The following is a 21,468-nucleotide window of genomic DNA, read 5'->3' on the forward strand; positions in this document are numbered from 1 at the left end:
CCCACTTTCAACAAAATAGAAATCAAATCATTTTAGAGCATTTTTTAAATGCAAGACACTGTCATCTATCAAGGTCTTCATGATCCTTATTGATTTTCTATTGCAGACCCGGAACTATGCAGAAGCTAAAGGGCTAGAAAGAACTAGAAGGCGTAGTGCCTGCCTCTGCCTTCCAACAACCCACTCAGAGGAGGATAACTCTGACCATGTGCCAGACATGAGGTTGGAACTTTATATAAAGTTCCTGATTCAATGTGAAGAAGACAGTGGTATCTTCACTTTACAAATGTGGAAACTGACATCCACAAAATAGATATGTGGGTGATGGAATTATGTCTTCCCCTCTAAAGAGGCACACACCTGAAATCCAGGTGCCTCAAATGGCAAAAGACATGATTAAGGATCTTGAGATGGGGAGAGTATCCTGGACTAACTAGGTGGGTTTATGTAATTTCATTCTTAGATGAATATGTAGGAAGGCCAGAGTGACAGAGATGTGACAAAAGAGAGAAGGTCTGAAGTGGTATGGAGTCACGAGGCAAGGAATGTAGGCAGTACTAAAACAGAGAAGAGACAAGAAAATGAATTGTCTTTCCTCCCCAATCTCCTAAAGACATGAGCATAGGTGACGTACTAAATTTCAGATCTCCAGAACTAAAAGGTATTAAGTGCACATTGATTTTGTTGTTCGGAGTTGGGTGCCTGTGTGTGCAGATGGGGAGGGCTTTGTTGAGCTATACTCAGGGACTATTCCTTGCTCTGTGCTCAGGGTCACCTCAAGTCATGTTTCAGGGATCATAAGTGATGGTGGGGAGGTGGGGCAAACCAATTTTGGCTGCAAGTCAAAGCAAGCGCCTTAGCTCCTGATATCTCTCTGGCCCCTATACAAGTTGTGTTTAAGCCACTGAATTTGTGGCAATTTGTTGCAGGAGCAATGGAAAACAAACACAGTGTGTTTATTCATTCCTAGCTCAACTACATTCCACAGTGGATTTTGAGCTGGCAGACAAGGTTACTCCAAAGTGGTAGAGCCAGTCAGGACTGCCATGTTATCTAACTGGTTCCTGAAGGTCTACAAAGCCAGGACCCGGGGGGCCAAATTCAAAACCAGTCTATGTTCTCTTAATGTCTGTATACTTCTTCTTTACTGATCTGCTACTGAATGCTAAGATTTGGGGGGAAAGGACTGAAATACCAGAAGAAATATTCCATCCTTGTATGGCATGCTTAATGAATGCATAAGGAATTCAGAAAACAGGTACTGAAACTTACTGGTGCATAGAGCAGCGATCAGAGAAGACTTGGTAAACTATGCACTGCTTGCCTTGGGCCCCACAGCACCAAGTTTGTGTTAGCACTGGAGGGAAATAACAGATTTTGACAAGGAGAAAGAGACGGATGGAAGAAATGGCCAGAGAGAAATTACAATGCATAGGATGCTTCCCTTGCATAGCCAATCCAGGTTTGATCCACATCACCCCATACGGTCCTCTGAGCCCATCAGGAGTAATTCCTGAGTGAAGAGCCAGGAGTAAGCCCTGAGCATTATCTTCTGTGGCCCCCAAACAAAAACATAAAACAAAAAGAAATATTGCAGGAACAGAGAGAATAAACCAATTTTTTCACCCTCTCTCTTCCTCAAAACCTAATTCACATCCTTTGTGAATTCCATTAAATATCTGATCAGAGTCTTGGCGATGATTTTGAACAGCACCCTGTATATAGTCGACCTTAGCTTACAAATGGCAGGGTTTGACCCAAAGAAGTATAATTTTCTTGCCCACAGCAGACCAACAGGTCAAGTCTCCATTCAAGTTCTCCCCCAAAAATAGGGACCAAAGTGTTCTGTTTTTCAAAGTCAACAATCATATTCTCCATAAGGTGAGTAGACACTTGATTCAGAATGACAAAGTGAAAAAAATGTAGTTTGAATTTCAGACTTTGAAGTTCACAGGGCTATTTTGTTACATGTGAATTCAGAGAAATGTTTTTACCTCACTTTAATTTATAATTAAGTACACTGTAAAATAGTCTGTATATAGGAAAAGTAGCCCTAGGGGGATGGAGAGATAGTATAAGAGTTTAGGTGCTTGGTCGCATGTGGTTTAACCCAGTTAGACTCCCAGCACCACATATGGTTCCTCTGAACCATGCCAGGAGTAATCTCGAGTGCAGAGCTAGGACTTAAGTCCAACCCCAACCCCCCCCCAAAAAAGATACAACATTCAATTTGAGTTCCTTTGACACCTGCAACATGACATTGAGCAAATTCTATTCCGTCTTCTGTGAAATAAGACCTTGATATTAACATCCTCATTTAAGATATTTTGGGCCATAGGCAACAGCAATCCTGATCCAAGGTGTTTTAAACATTAGGGGCTGGAGAGATAGCACAACAGGCAGGGTGTTTGCCTTGCATGCGACCGACCTGGGTTTGATTCCCAGCATCCCATATGGTCCCCTGAGCACCGCCAGCAGTAACTCCTGAGTGCAGAGTCACCCCGATTACAGGAGTAACCCCTGTGAATCGCCAGATGTGACCCCCCCAAAAAAGAAAAAGAAGTGTTTTAAACATTAAATAAATGAACAATCATATAAAACAGAAAGTTGAAAAGTAGGACAACTTGGAAGTTCTATTAGTCAAGGTTTTCCATAAGGGGACTGGAGCAATAGCATGGCGGATATGGCATTTGCCTTGCACATGGCCAACCAGGGTTTGATTCCCAGCATCCCATAAGGTCCTCCAAGCATTGCCAGAGTAATTCCTGAGTACATGAGCCAGGAGTGACCCATGTGCATCACCGGATGTGATCCAAAAAGAAAAAAAAAAGAAGAAAAGAGCCAACAGAATGTATAGAGGTATACAGCGGGTAGAGTGTTTGCCTTGCACGCAAGACAACCCAGGTTCGATTCCTCTGTCCCTCTCGGAGAGCCTGGCAAGCTACTGCGAGTATCCCACCGGCACACAAAGCCTGGCAAGTTCCCTGTGGCGTATTTGATATGCCAAAAACAGTAACAACAAGTCTCACAATGGAGACATTACTGATGCCTGCTCAAGCAAATCGATGAATGAGGGGAGGACGGTGCTACAGTGCTACATACATATACATGTGGACATATGCACATATAAAAACATGCACAAACACATACATAAAGAGTAAAAGGGATTGGCTCACACAGTGATGGAGACTGAGAAGTCCTAAGAGCTACTGTTTGCAAGCTGGAGACTCAGAAAAACTGGTAGTCAAGTTTTCAAGCCTAAACCCAGAGACTCAGGCAAGAGGAATCACTAGTACAAATCCCAATCTAAACTGAAGTCACAAGGACACCAGTGTTCAAAGTTACCAGTCGACACATGTTCCAGCTCAAGTAACAAATCCTCTCTCCACCTTTTTGTGCTACTCAGACCTCCAGTGGATTGGTGAGAATGATCTTAGGTAAAGGTAAAGGCCCTCCCGTTGATCGTCGATTTGCTCGAGCGGGCCCAGTAACGTCTCCATTGGAGACTTTGTTGTTACTGTGTCTGGCATATCGAATACTCTCGGTAGCTTGCCGGGCTCTCCGAGAGGGGCGGAGGAATCGAACTCGGGTCGGCCATGTTGGCCGCTTGTAAGGGCTGGAGAGAATGATCTTAAAAAAAAAAAAAAAAACTCAGTCCTTCTACAAAATTCTAATCCCTTCCTGAAATACCCTCATAGGCATACTCAGAAATAGTCGACATCCCTGAACCCAAACTGGGAGAAACAGAATTAGCCCTGTCGCAAGGCTGATTCACTAACTCAATGATGCCATTAAGGTCCTGAGTTCTTTTCCATCTTGCTTCTTCTTTGTTCTGATGTTGAAATCTATCAGAATTTGGAGCATCTCCAGTACACGTTTAAAATCCACAAGAAAGGAGTGGTTATATTGGACAACACTGAGTCATTCATACCTGTTTCGGGACCAGTCACTGGAAATTATTTTTATAAAATACTTAAAGAAGAATTGTTTCAGGAGTTGTGTCTCCCACATGTGAAAGGAAGATTCTACTGAGTAGAATCAAGATTCTGTGTGGAGAGAAAATGGGTGAAACATCAGCTGCATAGGAAATTTATGGTGATTCCATGTCTCAAAGATTCCTTTCCTTTTTTTTTTTTTTTTTTTTTTTTGCTTTTTGGGTCACACCGGCCATTGCACAGGGGTTATTCCTGGTTCATGCACTCAGGAATTACTCCTAGAGGAGTAATACCTAGATACTCAGGGGACCATATGGGATGCTGGGGATCGAACTCAGGTCAGCTGCGCACAAGGCAAACGCCCTACCTGCTGTGCTATCACTCCTGCCCCATCAAAGATTTCTTTCTACTCTAAAAATACATACGCTAAAAATTATCTGATATGTCTTAAATCATAATGCCAATCTACACGGATACCCAGAACTGAGGACAGGGATATTCATCAAGGATACAGCTCTGAGCAAAACCTGACCACAACAAGCAGAGTCCGTTTCATTGCTGCAGGCCTCTTAAAAACTGCTCTCCAGAAATGGTTTTGGATGTGGCCTTGTCATTTGGGTAGATAAATAATAGAAAGTAGTAGCTACTAATTGTACAAGTTACACATTGGTGGAGGGATATGGACACAGGTGGTAGGATTGGAGCTGGAGCACTGTATGCCTGAAACTCTCTTGTCAACAAACTTGTAAATCACAGTACCTAAATGAAAATGAACATAACTTTAAAGAATAAAATATCTGTGACAACAACAGAAAAATTTTGAACAAGTTACAGACCAATTGGCCAAACAATTTACCTATTTTCTTTCAGACAAATCAAAAACCAGGTGGTACTGTAGAGTAAAAGGTGGGGTGATAGGTGGTTACGTTTTCTTAAAAGAAAATTCAAATTGACTATTAGAGTATTGACCATTGGCAGATGTATCTGTGAAACTCATTTTCAGATCAGTTGAAAGGAGAATAGCATTTTTCCACTAGTGTGGATCAGGTCTCTAGGATTATTTTCTACAGCTTCAGTGACTATTGTAAGGGAAGGAGAAAATAGATGGATGTTTGATGAGAAATTTTACACTTTTTGTTAGTCTTTTTGTGAGGGGCTCAGTGTGTTTGCTCAATTCCAATTACCTGTGTCTTTCTTCTCTGGCTGGATTAGTAACTATTCAATTCAACCAAGGAATAGAAAAGTGTCAGTGAAATGATTGTTCTTCTCCCAGCAGGATACTAAGACTTTGGCTGAGTAATCAAACACTAAAGAAATTTCACCAAGATATTTATTACGCCAAGTAATACGAACAGGAAGATTTGCTATATAATATATTGTAACTAACTAGAAAAAATAGACACCCCCCCAAAAAAAAACTCACCTTCCTCAGGTATGATAATTACGTATACATGTGGTAACAAACTTATGTTCCCCATCTCAAAACCATCTTCAGATGACCATGAGAATAAAAAGCATATAAAGTAATAAGTACAGTTGAATAAAAGAGATGAGTATTTTTCATGTTCTAATTCTTCCACCAAATTATTGCTGATAGTTGTTAGACAATGGGAAAGATTGTGTGTGTGTGTGTGTGTGTGTGTGTGTGTGTGGTTTTAATTCTGAATTTGCCATAGGGGGAGACCAAGGGAAAGCTGGAGAGATTGTACAGGAGGCAAAGTGTTTGCTTTGCATTAGTCTAACCCCAGTTCTGTACCCAGCACCACATGTCGTTCTTTGAGCACTGCTAGAAGTGGTCCAAAACCTAAACAAACAAATGAATACATGAATAAACAAATGTAGGACAGCATATTAATGGAAGTTCTCTCCTTCTATCAAATCTCTAAGTAGCATTACTCATAGATGCTGAGCTGCCTTATATAAGTTTTATTTCTATTCTCTATCCTTGGTGGAGTTGCTAATAAATAGTGCAATGGCTCGAAGAAAAAAATAAAGGACCAAAAGACAAAGGCCCAGAATCATGTCCAAGCGAAATAATCAGTATTTGAAAAATTGTGGGTCTAAAGTATTCAAATTAGTAACTAGATAAGATTTGTCATTTTCTTTCCCACTCTCGTTTCAGATCCTACCACACAAGCTGTCTCCATGAAATAAAAAATTAATAAAATTTGGTGAACTTCTTATTTGATGTTGTTAAGATTACATACAGCATTAATTTAAAAATAATACTGTCTTTCACTTTACTTTCCTACTTGAGGTTTTTCCTGGGATGGAAGGAATCTTTAAAGCCCTTTGCTTTTCATTCTCTAAGAATCTATGCTCCAACTCCTGATGCATTAGTCACAGTTCCAAAAGGGGACAGGTCAAATAACTTTACAATCAGAATTCAAACCTTCACAGATAGCTCCTTTATTTCAAGAAAATGTGAGGACTTTGTAGGGTTCCTGTGGTAACAGGATTTGTCCAGCACATTAAGGGATCTCAGACTTGCTGAGCCAGAGTTCAGCCCTAGATATCAGGCATCACCAGTTTGCTGCTAACTTTCAACTCCAGGCTAATTGACTGCAGGATCTTCAGGCAAGCACTGATTCTAGGATGTGACAAAAGATAACTGACTGAGAAAAACCAAGGCAGAGTAGGCTGATCATCATCTTCAAGTTGAAGTCTTCCAACTACCAATAGACTCCATTCACCTAAGGCCTTGCTGGAAATTCAGGTTCCTAGACCCCATCCCTCACACTCCAGATTAGCCTGGAATCCCTTTTGTTTTAGTTGTTGTTTTCTAGTAGACTTAGCTAGTAATTTCCATGTGCACTGAAATATGAGACCCACTTCTAGATTATTCGTACTCAGAGGTAATTCTGAGACCACCAGCACCAATATCATCTGGGAGCTTGTTAGAAATGAAGACTCTCAGGCCCCATCTCGAAACCTATTGAATCAGAACCTGCATTTTAACAAGATCCCCAGATAATACCTTAAAATTTGAGAATATTTTGCTAAAATTGTTTTGTCTGTAACCTAGTTTTCACCATCTGGAAAGAAAGAATGCAGCAATCAAAAAGTGGGCTTCTTCTCAACCCTAGAGTACTGACAAAAATCACTAAGTCACTCTCTAATGATACCCAACATCTCAGCTCTACTCCCAGACAATTTAACCCAGAATTCTGAAAATGAGGTCTGGGCAACTGTGTTTTTAGGAGCACCGTAGCAAATGCCAGAATTGAGAATCACTGTTCTATCAGAGCTAAATTCAGAAGCAAAGCTTAAAACCCTAGATAAAGAGTGTAAAGCCCAGTGTTACTCCCCTAAAAAGGAACCAGGCATTTGCCTAGTAACAAGGGATTCCTAAAATATTTGCCTTTTTCTAAGGAGAAGCTTTGGCCTTTTGAATGGCTATTCATTGTCCGTGCCTCATAAAACTATGCTGGGTCTTTTCGCCGGGGAGCTCAAGGGCAACATTCCTGCTCCCTTTTGTTAATCAAGGCCCAGCTCTGGATGGCCCCATGATGGGAAATACTCCCTTTGGAGGTCACATTTCTCTTAGCTCTCTCTGCCCCTGGGATTTGTGATTCTGGACAAGGCATATGCCTTCTTACCATGTCATTTTCCTCATCTGCTGAGGGAAAACACAGTGTCCATTGATTGCTTTGGTTAAACTGACTGGTGCCCCTGGCTGGTGTCCAGTGACTATTTCTCTTTGCAGCAATTGTCTGCTGGGGGTAAGCCAGGAGGGACATGACTGTTCACTTAGAGCCCCGGAACCCAAGGCGCTCTCCTCTCTCTCTCTCTCTCTCTCTCTCTCTCTCTCTCTCTCTCTCTCTCTCTCTCTCTCTCTCTCTCTCTCCCCTAAGAACTTTCCAAATGCCAGCGGATTCCACTGGTTTACTTCAATTCAGGCAGGTTTATCAGAAACTCCTAGAATAGGTTTCAGAATAGAGATGTTATGGTGTTCCATTGAAACATGTGAGTCTAGTTTATATCTAAACTCCAGTAGACGAAGCTGAAGGAATATCAGCCTTTCCACCTACCCCTGGAAACCTTTCTAATTGGTCTGGATAAACTCTCTAGGATGCAAACTGTAATTAAAGCGCATGGACTCGTTATCTTTGTTTGCATTATTGTTGACTGCCGATATCGCTTTTAAACATCTCTGAGCACATGCTGCTATGTTCTTCCACTTACTACGATGACTAACACTGAGCTTTTGCAATGCACCCAACACATTATCATGTTATCCTCACATCCAACTTGGGAGGTAGGAGCTATTAGGGTACCCATTTTGCAGAAATAAACTTGAGACTTAAATAAGTGAAGATGCTTTTCCCAGTTTCAACAGGGTTAAAAGTGGCATAAACTGGACTCCATCCACATCTAAGGGATTCCAATTGTATCTGGCTACAAAATAGGCTGTTTCTAGTTGGAAAAAGTTTCCCAACCCCTTGCCTCAAGTCTCCATCCTCCCTAGAGACAGAACCTCTCCTACCAGGTCTTCCCTCTTGGTTCTGCTAGTTCCCAAAGGGGCTGCAAATGTGTGAGAGAGTCAAAAAATAATTGCAAGCAATTACGACAGTGCAAGAAAGGGAAGTGGGCCTCGATGCAAACTTAGGTTCTTATTTCATACTAGCTGCCACTTAAGTCATATGAATTAAAATTACAAATGAAGCAACGAAAGCACAGGTGAGTGGTTTGAAAATGTAAAGGTAGGAAATGACGTTACGGAATGATGCCAGAAGCCACAAATTAAAATATTAAGAATTTTAGCTGCACACAGCAAAAAAAAAATTTTTAATTCATATGTTCGGAGAGCCCGGCAAGCTACCGAGAGTATTCGATATGCCAGACACAGTAACAACAAAGTCTCCAATGGAGATGTTACTGGGCCCGCTCGAGCAAATCGACAATCAACGGGAGGGCCTTTACCTTTACCTTTATGTTAAAAAAAAGTAATTGACTAATTGTGGAAACAATTGCAAACTACACGAGAAAGAACAAACAGAATATATAAATCATTCCTACAAGCCAGTAAGAAAAAGATGAATATTCCAATTAAAAAATAGGCAAAGATAAAAGGAAGGACGAGGACTAATAGTCGTGATTGATGATAATAAATTCTGGCAGCAGATTTTGCATTCTCTGCAGGTGGGAGTATGAATTGACATAACCTTTCTAAAGGTCAATTTGACAAAATGTAGTAAAACTTTTCTAAAATGCAGGGCGGTTAACCCAGCTGTTTTGAGGAATAGATCTTAAGGAAATAATTAAGGGCGTGCATAGTGACCCAGCAGGAGAATGACCCTGGAATGGTGTGGACAGGAATAGAAAACGTGATAACATCTTAAAAACCCAATAAAAAAAGGGGGGGGGGGAGGGAAGGTAGATAAAATTATACCATTTCAGTGCAATGAGATTAATCTGGAAGCATTAAGGAGAGTTCATCTGTTGAACTGCATCATGAAGAAGATGCTTGCAGGGAAAGATAAATATCATCACAAGTGTATATGACAAATGCATATTCCAAACACAATATATTGTTTGAAAAACAAAAGCAAGTTGCCCCATAAAATAACTGTGTCCACACTCAGCATCTACGAGAGAGTTATGTCTCTGGGTAACGAGAGTGCATTTCTTTGGGGTTTATTTTCTTCCTTTTGCTCGCTTGCATTTTTATTGACTCTAAAACAAACACGGACTGCTTTTGGAAAGGGAACAGAAAAACAGGAAATTGTGCTAGAGTCCGGTCTGGGGGCGACAAAGGGTTGGATTGAGTCAGAGAACCAACCCACGGCCGCGGGAGCGTGATCCCCACCCGGTGGGCACCCGGCCGGCCCCCAGGAGTCCCGCGGGTCCCGGAGGCCGAGCTCGCAGTCGGGGGCCGGTGGTGATCACACTTTTCCATGCGGAGATCTGAGCCCCCCACGATAGGTCTGTGCCCTGCAGGGGGCACCCAGGAACCGGCGGAGAGGGCTGCGCGTGGGGGCGCGGCACCTGCAGCTCCCTACCCCGGCCCCTCCGTGGCCGCTGGGTGGGGGTGGGGGAGTTATTTCCCGGGCGCGGGGCTGGCTTCTTTCTCCCCGGATTACGATCCACTCGGGTTGCGCCTCGCTCCGCAGTGCTCTCCGCTCCATCGGGCCCCCCAAAGGCGGCCTCCGCGCGCGTCCCGGGCCAAGCCCCCCGCCACGCCTTGCCGCGTCCCTCGGAGCCGCAAATGCCAAGTCCCGGGACGGCTCCGTTGGGAGTGAGTGTCCCCCTCGCGACAGGGTGCCACGGGTGCGGGGCGGCCCTTTGCATGCAGTTCCAGGTTCCCGGGGAAGGAGCGGGGTCTAGCGGGCGCGGGGCGGGGTGCGGTGCACGCGAGCTCTTCTCGCACCCGGGCACCCTGCGCGCGCCGGCCGGCACAGGCCCGCCCCCAAAGCGCCCTCGCGCGGGCCAGCCTCCTTCTCGGTTGCAGCATCCCCGAGCACAGCCCCAGCGCCGGGAGGGAGGGTCGGCACGTGGGTGCGATGGTCCGGGGACCCCCGGTTCCACCCCGCGGGGCGCCCTCGGCTTTGCCGATGGGGAGACAACCGGGGCTCTGCCGCGCACCGAGTCCGGGAGCACAGGAGGCCCCGAGCGACCGCTGCGTCCCGGGCGCCGCCCGCCCAGTCCCCTAGGGTGGGCTCCCCAGCCTCTGCCGCCCCCGACCCGGCAAGTGGGAGGGTCTCGGACCACGCCTGGCCCTTCGGCAGGGCACCCGCGCCCGAGTCCGCAGAGCCCGGGCGTCGTGGGCAAGGCTAGGCGGGCCGCAGCGGGGCGAGGCCGTTCCGCGCCAGGGTCTCTGCGTGGCCACTGCCACTCTCCGGAGAACTGGGGGCTCCCCGGAGAGCCCCCCGCCGCTCCTCAGCCCGTGGGGGGCAAAGCCGGTGAGCGGGGGTGCCTGGCACGTGTCGATCGCCAGCTCGCTCCCTCGCTCGGAGCAACTGACCCGGGGCTGCAGACCTGGGGCAAGAAAAAAGGTGAAAATAATAATAATAATAATAAAAGGCCTCTCCAACCCGCCCACCCCGAGCTGCCGAGCGCACGGAGAGCCAAAGGCATTCGCTCCAGGAGCACAGTTTTGGAAAGGAAATTGGTGGCCTGTAAAAGTGGCATGCTGCAGCTTCTCGGGAATTTAGCCGAGCCGGTGGGGGCGAGTGGTGAGCTGGGCTTTCGTGCGGGGACGCGGTTCTTCGCAATAAACGTTTAATTAAAAAGAAAACAGGCCGATGCGGTAGGCACGTCGCGTTCCGCGGAAGGTAAAAATACAGTGGACTCCCCCACACCGCAGATGCTCCACCTGCCCGCTGTAATTACAGGGCTTGGGAGAGGAGGGCTGGGGGAGAGAAATCTGCTTGCAAATTTTCCTTCTTTTGTGCCGGCCTCATTTGAATTAGAATGCGTTGCAGGGCCGAGTAGGAAATTTGGTGCCGTGAATAATGAATCCCCCCCGGAGCGGAGCCCGCCGTACCTGTCCTTCTCTTTAGTGTCCACTGAGAATAACGTGTTCGACATTCAAGTGACAACAACACTGGAAAGGATTTCAAAGCCCCGGAGCCCCAGAAAGCGGTACACCCCGGCGGCTCTTCCTGCCTTGCCCTCTCTTTGGCTTCCAAATGCAGCAAGCTCCGTCTTTGCTGACAATATGTTCATCTTTCATGGGGGTCCTGGCTGTATCACGGAGATACAGTACAAGGAAGAAGGCTGGTACTTGGAAATCTCAGCCAACTCTGCCCACGCAAGAGGATACCCCCCGTATTTTTTGCTCAGGTTCAGGCTGGGGCCAGCAACGTGGAGTGGAGCAAAGCTTGTTCCAAGAGAAAACGGGCTCCTCTGTGTTCCTGCCACTGAACTGGCTTTCCATAAGAAAAGAGAATAAACATGTCCTCATTTAATAAAACAGATTTATGTGAATCTCAGGCAGTATCCAAACCTTTGGGACACCACCGGATTCTGAACAGTGTTTAAGTGAAGAAGCAAAGGTGGTCTGGGGGATCTGAAAATATCAGTCGCATGAAAGCAGGAAAGTTACAAAGTGATAAAAGCTAGTGGCCTTTCCTGCCTAAAGTTTTAAACAAGTTTGTTTTTGTTTTCAGTTGAGTGTTCTTTGTGGTTTGAAATCAATTTAGAAGCCTTTTTTTTTTCAAAAAAATAAAAATAAAAGCATGAGCCAATTATATTAAGGGATATCCATATGATACCATGGGACCATATTTTTATGAATATGGAAGGATTTCCAAGATATCTGCTAAGTAAGATACAAATGTACTACTATTTGTACGGGGTGAACTATATATATATTTGTATATATATGTATGTATATGTATGTGTGTGTGTATGTGTGTAATAGCCATAGAATATCTTTGTGTGGATATTGCTTTTAGAAGGAAAGTAGGGAGTTGGGGAGGTAGTCCCCTTTTTATTTTATTGTTTTGAACGGTGTAAATGAATTGTTTATTCAGTAATAAATAAAATGCAATTAATATCAGTCATTCAGGCTGTAATACAGCCAACTCCAGATTTCATGATTGGAGGGACATATAGCATGGTCGTTAATCCAGATTTTTAAAGGTAATTGAAGTTAATTCTTCCTCTTCTTTCATTGAGCCTGTTAACCAACTCCCAAAGGAAGCTGGTGGGAATTGTCTTCTCTGCCCTCATCTCCTCTCCAACAGACACAAAAGGCAGAGAAATGATCTGAAAATGGGATAGAGGAAGGAAAAGGGAAAAAGAAACAAAGACCAGGTTTAATCAGCAAAATTAGCAAAGGATAGCTGACTAATCCGTTTACTCGCTGAGCTGGGACATCATTTCATTTGTGCTCTGAGAACTATTTCAGGACTTTGAAAGTCTGGACATTCTAAGAGCTTTGAGCTGAAAAGCAATGTACCCCAAAGCCTGGGAAAAACAAGAACTCTGCCAGACCTTTCGGTTGGCCTAAAACATCTTGAAATAGCTCCTTAGAATCCTCTGTCCAACTCCCAGATGTCACAAGGAGCAGGGGAACCCAGAGGGTCATCAACACAATCTGAGAGGGGCCCTTGTTCTCAGATGCTCATCCCTCAAGGCAAGACAGTCGCAGTGAACCCAAGAGCCCAGCGGGACAGCAGCTGGGGTGTTCCTCAAACAGTGCGGCATTAATGGTGCTATCACACGCAAACAAAACAAGCAAACTCAAACACACAGAAACATGTAAAAGGCCTTCTCCCTTCTTCAGCTCTGCCCTTTAGGTTAGCCTAGTCTCCCTCTCTTCTTTTACCAATGATGCCTCACAGACTGATGCTTTGCAGCCGATCACTCTTTATTATGGGAGGTGGGGGGTGAGCTATGTTGTACAGTGAAGGATGTTTAGTAGCCATCCTAGCTCTGCTAAGTGCCAGTGACTTGCCGCTCTAAGCAGGGGCACCTATATTTCTTAGGAGTCAGAGATATCAGTAACAACAAAAGTCTCCAATGGAGACGTTACTGGGCCAGAGATATAGTGGCACGAAAGTGACATAAAGACCCAGAGAGATAGCACCGGGGTTAAGGAGCTTGTTTGTGTGCAACCAATCACAATTCAATCCCTGGCACTGCTTGTGATAACCCAAACACCTCTAGGAGTAGCAGTTCGGCACCCCCTCACCCCCACAGGCTGCTCTGTGTCTCAGGAATTTGATCTTGATGGGCTGCATTAGTTAACAGGTTTGACCATAACCACCTCGGGCTCTGATTAGGCTTGGCCAATAGGAGAAAATGACCGATGGAAACAGGGAAGAGATTGGGGTGGATTATTCTGGACTCAACTCCCTCTTAGCCAGGTCATGGTTGACTGCCAGTTTCCTTCTTCCACACACCTGAGCTCCTGCTGTAACAGGCAATAGCTGTTCTTCCCGTAAGCTTTCAGTGGTAATGGTCTGTTTCCTGATGCCGCTAACCCTCACTGCTTTTCTTCAACCATGTCCACACATTTATAAACAGACTTTTATTAAAATCTCCTGACGATGTTGCTCCATTTGAACATTCCATCTGCTTCCTACTGGTCCCCGAGTGATACGCCATGGGAAGTTGTTTGAGGAGAAGGCTTATTGGTCTGGGAGAGTATGTAGGAATTCCTGCATTCTCTGACCAAATACTCAACAGCTGAAATGCCTTGAAACAAAGTAAAGTGGATCTTCTTTCTCTTCATATTTCTTCCCCAGACTTGCAATCTCTCATTTACAACAGAAGAAAAATTTTTCTCCTATACCAAGAGTAGACATTGCCCAAACGATAATCAATCTTCTCAAAACAGGCATTACTGAAGACCTAAACAGGCATCCATGGAAGGGAAGAGTCAGCAAGGTCTTCCCTTAAAGAGCAAGCTCTGTCCCCTGTATCACTTAAGGCACACAAAACGGAAGAGGAGATTGTTGATGTTTTAACCTCCTCGTTAGCACAGTAACCAGAAGATGAGAGTAAATGCATGTCCTCCAATACAACACCAAACTTGCTTCTTAGACATAGTGTCTCCATCGTAATTCTAATGGGTCTAGCAGGAGAAGGGCATGTGGAAGAAGGGGGAGTGAGGAAGAAGGACATGTGGGAGAAAAGGCTCTTCACGGCCCCTGAGCTGTCTAGATTGTGCCCTGCTATGGGGCGGTGGGCAGGAACAGAGTTCTGAGTACCACTGCCCTGAGCACCTGTGCAAGGAGGCAGGTGCTGCCAGGATGAGTCCAGGGAGTCAGCTCTGCATCTGGCATCTGTGCCTCTGGGCCAAGCCAGGACAACAACCGCAATTGTCCCTCCCAACAGTAGCCCGCTGATCCCCGAGCAAAGAAAGCCAGGGGGCCATTTGGACCAAGCCTCTGCAGGAAGAATGCTGTTCTTTCTCTGCAGTGTGGGGCCCAGAGTCATGGAATCAACAGCTCAGAAGCTGGCAGCCCCCTTGGAGGCCTGGGCAGCCTCCCCCGTGGTCACATGGGCTGAGACACTCTGTTCTTTGTGACAGCAGCTTGGCTGGGTGGGCGAGGACCTCTGCAGACAGAGATGCCTCAGGTGCCCCCTGAGCCCCTGGAAATGGATGAAAGAACCTCTCTCCCTCATCTTCACTCCCACCTCATCCAGCTCACCTAGTCCTTGGGACCCCATGACCTGATGCTTCACTGTGGTTCACAAGAGCAGCAGAACCTCCATCAGGGCAGAGACAGCCCCAGACTCAGGGAGCACAAGGGCAGAGCAGATACCTTCCAGGCTTTTGCCTCATGCAGCTAACGTCAGAGATGTTTTATGAAAACAAGATTTGAGGTCACATTGCTTTTTGGATAAAAGGAACTTTGCTTCAAAGAAATTTACTTGCTAAACAACGCTAGGAAAAATGCCAGGATATCACTCGGCACCAACAGCAGCTTTTGAGTTGCCCAGAGTTTCCAGAACTGGCAAAGCAAATCATGCGCATTAGATCCGGGCCCCAGAGACCTGAGGGCTGGATCCCACGGGCCTTTGGTCTCCCCCTCTGGAAAAATGCAGGCTGGGCTTACTGAACCCCAGAGCTATTTCCAGCTCTACACTCCATTCATATTCAGGAACATCCTGTTTCTTGGCACCTGCAAAGGAGATGTTAGCCAAGAAGGAAAAGAGACAGCACAATTTCAGAGCTACGACACCCGGGTTCGAATCCCAGCTCTGCTGGGGAACAGACTACAGACAGACTACAGCATCTCTCTCTCTCTCTCTCTCTCTCTCTCTCTCTCTCTCTCTCTCTCTCTCTCTGTATATGTGTGTGTCTCCTCAGTTTCCTCATCTAAAAACTAAAAATAACCTTAGTAACAGCTTCGTGGGGTTGCAATAAGGTTGTAATAAAACTGCATATTTAGACACACCTAGGCCAGGGTTGATTACTCTTAAGTCCAGGGTTGATCACTCTTAAGCTCTTGCTATTTTTATGATTCTTTTTCACATTATAAAAATGCCATCTGAGGCTTTCCCTGTCACTAGTTCAGCCTTGCTAAAAGCAATTTGGCAAGCAGGCTCTCACGGGGCAGAGAATGGTATTTTCTGGGGGAATTGAAAATCATGCCAACCTATTCCCTTCTCAACTAGCATTTTCTTGTGCTGGAAGGGAGGCTTGGCCAAGGGCTTGGCAGGAGGCTGTTTCTTCCAGAAACAGAGAAAACAGAAATGGAGAGGAGAGGGATGCATGGTTCAGAGCTTCCAGTTAAGTCTTGGTCAAGCTTCCTGAGGCTATAACCGGCCCCTTCACCCACCCACCCACCTCCCTGCTCCTCCATGAGGCCTCCTGCTCTCCACCCCCACCAAATCTCAGTTCACAGCTCACAGCCACTACTGGGCAGTACCAGTGGATCCTTGTGTACTTTCTACAAGCCCAGAAGCCACAGACAGGAGAGCCAAGGTGCTGGCAGGAAGCCAAGTGAGGTGGAAGCTGAAGTCTCACTGGCCGAGGGGCCAGGAAGAACAAGTCCAGAGACCTCCCAGGATGGACTCCCATCAGTGCAGGATGAGAAGAACTATGGCCTTGAAATCCTAATCAAGGTCAGTGCCTGGATGACCATTAAGAACCACATGTTGCCACAGAATACGACCACTTTGCACCTCTTGACCCGACATCTTTCTGCAGCCTCTTCGACATAGAGAGTGCTTCTCCTGCCCGTTACTTCTGGCCCCTGGTTGGGATTGGCCAAAAGTGCAAAAGCCAACTGGAGTCAGGCCACGTGGCCCCAGGTTCCGACTCCTACTCCCTTCCCAGAGTTTTTGTCTAAATTGGCTGCAGTTTTGTTAGAGAGCTCTTCTCTCAGCCTTGGCTTCCTCTCTTCAGGCCTCCTCTGAGTGGGGCCTCTTCCTGCCTCCGGTCTCTGTGTTGCCCCACAGCCTTGGCAGAGCCTCATAGTGCTAGCCCCTCACTCCCTCAGTGCTTCCTGAAGAACCCAGACTCTGGCCCTGGCCCATGGGCTCAACCCTCTACCACTTTGTCATTGCTCTTCCTTATATATTTGTGCCACTAACTAATGCACATTTTTTTCATTTTTCATTTCATCATCCTGTTAATCATCGATTGCCTCGAGCAGGCCCCAGTAACGTCTCTTTCATCCTAGCCCTGAGATTATATTCACGACTCTTTAGGAGAATGAGACCCATCATTCTCACTAAAGAGAATGGATCTCATTCTCACTAATGCACATGTTATATATAAAACATAGGAAGCCCCAACACAGCTTAAAAATAGATAAGAAACTTTGGAAACTTTCTGCATGCTTCTTAGCTGCATTCCCATCACCACCCAGCCACATGCATGCATGTGCAAGCACGCGCACACACACACACACACACACATACACACACACACACACACTTCATCTAGCATGAAATGCTGAGGGAAAGACAATTACCTCCTCTTCTACTTGTCATCTCAGGGTTCACATGCCAGCTGATACATCTGACCCCAGAGACCACATCCCGAAAATGCCATGGAACATGAAAGCCACTCAGTTAGACCCTCTGTGGAGAAGACTGGGGGACAGAGTGCACAGGACTGCTTCTGGTACTTCCCTTACGCTTTCTAATGAGGAACAAGGACAGAATGCTACACACCCCGGACTCTGGGGCAGCTTTCCTTCCTTCCTGCTGCGATAATCAGTACTGTACACAGCCCAGCAATTTGGCGCCTCGGCAGCCAGACTCCTGGTAGGTGCCTGGGCTTGACCATTATGGGAGATATTATGCTCGTGATTACAGGATGGTTGAGCCGTCCAGCAAAGTGACCGGTAATTTGCAATCTAATGGCCATTCAGTAGTGGGTAATATTATGGACCTTACCCTGCAATTGTAAAACAGGCAGCCGTCTCTAATGTAGCAGTTTTCCCATCAAAAGCCCAGTCTTTGCTTTTGATTTCTGCTAATCAGTAGCTGTGCCAGCTTTGGCTTTAGGTTTGGAGAAGCTAAACAAGGGAGCGTGAAATGATACACTCCTTTTTAGGGCCCTTGCATGAAAAGTTTAGGCAGCTCTGTCAAGTGGAGGAGAAACATAAGTGAAAGAAGCATCTGGAAGGCAATTTCGTGTCTTAAAAGAGCAACAGAAGCTGGCCCCAAAGCTCTGCAGAATGTAGCAAGTGTTGCCTGGGAATGTTGGAGACCAGTGCTGCCAGGGGTGATTCCATACGCAGACATATGCACAGGTCTGCCGGGTGCTCACTCCAGCCCATGTCTCTTGGTATATGCATATATGCGGGAACACACACACACACACACACACACACACACACACACACACACACACCTGAAGAACGTAATGTAATTCCCTCCATCCATGGGGCCTCTGGCTGACAGATTTCTAGACTAGACATTGAGGGTGTCCCTTGTGTACTGTCTTCAGTTCTGCTTATGCATTTGCCTGATGAGTCAGCAGTCACTCTCAGGAGAGAAGACAGTCTGATTAGAGGTTCAGGTCACCCAGGTCACAGTCCATTGGGACACCTCAATTTCATGCCACTTGTCAGCATAACACAACATTCGCAGCAGAAATAGCTGGACATTTGTGAGTTCAAATCCATCATTAATGATCATTTTGACATCAGTCAGTCAAAACTAGTGTGTAAAAAATATCCATCATCAACTTTCTCCACAAAAAGGTTGATTTTTTTTCAACCTGCTTTCTCTGCAGCAAACAGGAACATTGTCTTGCTTGTCTGTTCCACAGAGAATGTCCTGAAACCAAATGATCTCGTGTGTGCCTAAGTGTTTGGGAGGATAAAATGGGATAAACAGAAGATAGGCAGCAAGCACTGAATAGTGGCCAGCTAGGGAATTTAATCACAGTCTGTCTTGGCTATGGTCTCCATCCCAGTCGCTGGCCCTTGCCCTGAATCTGAAGAGGAATCCTCTACTTTGCTATTTAGCAAACATCACCTGCATTCCAGGTGCCTGCAAACTGGTCCTCCAACTGTGCATTGCCCTTCTGGCTGACACCCCAGTCAGGACAGTTCCAGAATAGGAGGAATAGAAAAAGGAGAGAAACAAATCAGGACTCAGCTATCTCCTCCTCTTGCCACGATCTCACAGATGGAGAGTTGGGGCTTCTCAGAACCTATGATGAGTTCTTTGTTTCCATTTCCTGCCTTCTTCCTTTGACAGAAAAGACAACTTGTCATGCCCTCAGGTGACAAATTTCTAGACTAGAAATCTAGAAATTGCAAACCACGGTGAGATTTGCTACTTAGCAAAGTTTCATGAGCACAGAACTGGCACCTTTTGTGTAAGACCTGCCCCAGAACATGGAGTTAATGGGAGTAGAATGTGACTAGTGGTCATCGCTTCCATGGTAGTAGGATTTGAACCAAGAGCACCTTCAAGTCCTGTAATCCAAATGGTTATATAAAAAAAGGGACAATGATGGTCATTATGATCTGTGATTCTACCACCCAACCTTCAACTTCAGCCGGAGCTTCCTTCTATCTTTCCTCTGACCTACCTCACAGTCATTTGTCTCACTTGGGGATCTGGGACCAAGATGTCCAATCCAATGGAACACAGGAACCAGTATTCATAAGGTAGAGGGGTCAAATCATCTGGTCCATCAATAGACTAGATATGGACAGTGGACAAAATATGATTACTATTGTCCCTAGAATGTGTTATCTACCTGAAATAAGTTCAGAAGGATTTTGTGATGGACCTAGAGGATGAATGAAGGTAACTGGTAAATAGCAAAGGAGAAGAAAATTGGCCAAGCAAAACTGCAGATAGGTTATATGCCAAACAAGAAAATGGATGGCACTAGAAACCATTTGGACACTGGGTTCCTTCCTTCCAATCCATTCCACTATAGGTAATTAGTCTAGAGCAGTCCAGAATCCCAAGGGATGTGCTACTGAACTGGAACTGAGAAGACAGGAAGAAAATGTCTTCCCTCTTCAGAAGAAAGCCACAGAAAGGTACTGTTCATCTTCCTTTAAGCATCACCATAACCATATATGACATCAGAAATAGCTGAAACCACTCTCGCAGCAGTCAGACTATGAAGTTAATGTCAAAAACGGCAAAGAGGAGAAGCACAAAGAACAAGGGTCCTTGCCGACATCATTCATCTAAGAAATCACCATGCCTAGCATCTATCCAGACTTGAGCTTCAAGTTCTGTAATAGAAGTACCTTATTTAATCCCATCTCTGTGGGGTTTCTGTTAGTTGAAGCTTAGAGCGCCTTAATTGACATAAGAACCCACACCAGGGGAAACTAGGACATTAGGACCAGCATGGACCCACTACCACGCTCAGCATGGCTCATAGGAAGGCTGTTTATAACTCACTCCAGCCTCAGCCCAGCACAGCAGAGCTAGAGCCAGCTGAGCCTCCAGGTATAGAATTCCAGACCTCAGCTGTCATTCAAAAGGTTGTGAGGGCACCGAGCCAGCTAGCCCATTATCAGAACCCAATGCAGGATTCTGGAACACAATTGTCCAGGCCAGTTGGACACTTCCCCTTCCCTTGGGGGGCCTCCTCTCTGCCTCATCAAGCAGGCCCCCTCAGCTGCCAAGCATAGAGACCAATTTCAAATGGCATTAGAGCTGCTCAGAGCCCCTCTCAGAACGGTATATCCCCTGAACAGCTGGGGCTTTGGGGCACTTGTCCCCTGTGAAACTCCTCATTCCAGAGCCACGCAAATGCCCCTGGAAAGGCATTCTCCTGCCGATCTCTGGCCAGGCCCCCTGGGCATGGCATGAGGGTTGAATTGAGCATGTTTCAGGTGGAAGTCAGTATTTCTGACTACTGGTTGAACTGAGACTGGCACTTGACATAAAGCTCCTGATTCAATGTGACAAAGACAGTGCTATTACACTGCCAGTGGCTCTTTCTCAACAAGAAAGAAGGCTTGGGAACATCAATGTTCACCAGCTACCCTCCCAAAAGCACGGGAAACCCAGAGCAGGAAGCTCAGAGAGTGTACCTCTTAGGTTAGTTTTGTTTTGGTTCATTAGGGGGTGGGGTGGTTTGCGCACACCTAGCAGTGCTCAGGATCACTCTGAGCAGGCTCCAATTCAGGTCACCATATGAACAATCACTCTACTCTAGGTCACGGTCTACCTACTCTAGGTCCAGTCCCATCTCTTGGGTTTTTTTATTTGTTTGTTTGGTTTTGGTTTGGGGGAACACCCAGCAATGCTTAGGGGTTCCTCCTGACTCTGCACTCAGTAATTACTCCTGGCAATGTTCAGGAGACCCTATGGGATGCTCAAATCAAACCCAGGTGGACTGTATGCAAGGCAAGTGCCCTACCAGCTCTACTACTCATCCAGCACCCCACCTCTTAGTTTTATAGGTGAGGAAACAGAGGCCAAGAAGTGAGGGTGACCTAGTGGCCTCCTGAATCAGCACCTGAGGGTGAGCTAGAGGTGAGGGCTTCTCACTTACAGTCACCAGAGTTTCTTTTCTTGGCCGCCTAGACAGTGGGTTGTGCTTCTTAATGAATAGTGCTTCTTCTCAGGACCCTGCAAGGGAAAGCTCCTTTGCTATCTCCTGACTCCTTTATTTTGACAGAATTAAACTGAA

Source organism: Sorex fumeus, unplaced genomic scaffold (assembly GCF_029834395.1).
Source record: "Sorex fumeus unplaced genomic scaffold, SorFum_2.1 ptg000015l, whole genome shotgun sequence".
NCBI classification, from domain to species: domain Eukaryota; kingdom Metazoa; phylum Chordata; class Mammalia; order Eulipotyphla; family Soricidae; genus Sorex; species Sorex fumeus.